This window comes from Lolium perenne, chromosome 7 (genome assembly GCF_019359855.2).
Source record: "Lolium perenne isolate Kyuss_39 chromosome 7, Kyuss_2.0, whole genome shotgun sequence".
Taxonomy (NCBI): Eukaryota; Viridiplantae; Streptophyta; class Magnoliopsida; order Poales; family Poaceae; genus Lolium; species Lolium perenne.
In genome coordinates, this window is record NC_067250.2 from 4,113,214 (window position 1) to 4,115,244 (window position 2,031).

The following is a 2,031-nucleotide window of genomic DNA, read 5'->3' on the forward strand; positions in this document are numbered from 1 at the left end:
CGTGTATTCTTATGGCGCCTAGCAAGAAAGTCACTACCGACGACGGACGTGCTCCATCATCAGAACATGGCGCAACAGAGTACCTGTGCAATATGCAGCCAACCAGACTCGTGGGTGCACTCTCTATTAGAGTGCAACATGGCGCGTAGTGTATGGGCCTTAGCTCGAGAGGATATCACATAGCTGATCGGTAATATTCATGAACCACACGCTAAGGCCAGGCTGTCAGCAGTGATCGAAGCGTTGCCACATGAGGCTAACGAGGGTTGTGGTCACCCTCTGGGCATTGTGGTATGCTAGGCCATCCATGAGGGAATCTTCCAAAACCCGCTCTCGACACATTGCTTCGTAGAAAGTTTTCTTGCGGACAGCGCCCGGGGTCGCGGCAACGCGAGTGCAATCTGTCAGTGGACCATGGTGGATCCCTCCACTGGCTGGGGTAACGAAGATCAATGTGGACGCTGCAACCTCGAAGAACTCGACGATTGCAGCAGTAGCAGCCGTTGTTCGCGGAGATGATGGGGGCTTCCTTGGTGCATCTACAGTGGTGTTCAATGGAGTCACAGACCCAGAGACACTCGAGGTAATGGCGTGCAGGGAAGGGTTGGCAGTGGCGGCTGATCTTCTACTCCAGCACCTCTGTATTGCGAGTAATTGTATCATTGCAGTCCAAAGTATATCAGGGCCGGGGAAAGGTGTTTACGGTTATATTGTCCAGGAGATCAAAACGAGAAAGGAGGCTTTCCAGAGCGTGAAGTTTACTCATGAAGGAAGAACGGCGAATATTGACGCACACAATCTGGCAAAGAGTTCTATTTATTTACATTTAGGCAGACATGTTTGGTTTCAATCTCCACCCTCACGTATTTGTAAGCATTATGTTGACATTGCATGAATAAAGAGGTGGTGAATTCTCAAAAAAAAAAAACCCTCCTCTGCATCCTTTTGTCCCACCTTGCCAAGCCAAGATCCCCTCCCCTCCCCTTCCACCTATATACTAGACCATAAAAGCGCGCGGTGCCGCGCCCGTTCATATTTAGAAAAATGGTTGATATGACATATGCACATTTTCATATTTTTGGAAGAACGCTAAAACGACTCAAACTATAACGCCTTTTTGTGAGTCATATTTGTGCAAAGAATTATCCAAAAAAAATTATAGTGAAATGAAATCTACCCTGACTAAAAAGGGAGAAAAATTCCTCTAAATGTTTTCAGAAGGCCCAATTTAACACTACAAACGTATGCTGAAATCTAGGAAAATTACTCCAAATCTCAATAAGTCAGAAGAGCATCTATTTATATTTCTGATTTCTCAAGGCAACAACATTCATGACTTGATAAGGTGATTAAAGCCAACTTTATTCAGACCACAAACTACATACTTCCAGACAGTTATGTACAAGTACAACTCGATCATGTTTTGCATGCCAGTAGCCAGAAGATCATCAAAGACAGTAATATCCATATACCACACACCCACGACAATGCAAGCAACATGTCTTGATCACGTAGAAGGCGGGCATGTGAAATTGGAACAAAACCCTCAGCAGGCCCCATGTCGTTTCAGTTCTAGGATGAAAGCAGCACCACTACATTACCCTCTCTCTTCAAACAGGCTTTACATTACTAATAACGCAGAATAACAATTCAAAATTGAGCATGCATAGATTAAGCAGACCTGCACTAAACCGTGACTAACTCAATGATGTAAAAGGTGCATCATATTAATGGAAACTAATCTTATGTAAGTTTAAAATCTTTTCTTGCCAGTATAGTGTAATTTCCTATATTATTTCAGAAACAAAGCAAGTAAAAAAAAAGGAGCTACTTTTGTCTACTGCAGCGGACACAGGAGTGGCATGGATCGTACCAATATTTTCACATTGAAATCCTGAATATTCCAAAATATATTAGACCTGAAAGGAATGAAAACAAGATCAAACCATACCATTACTTCTTTGTAATCTCTGTTTTGAGCATAGGACAGCATTTCGACAATAGAAGAGGGAAGGAAATAATTATTGCTAG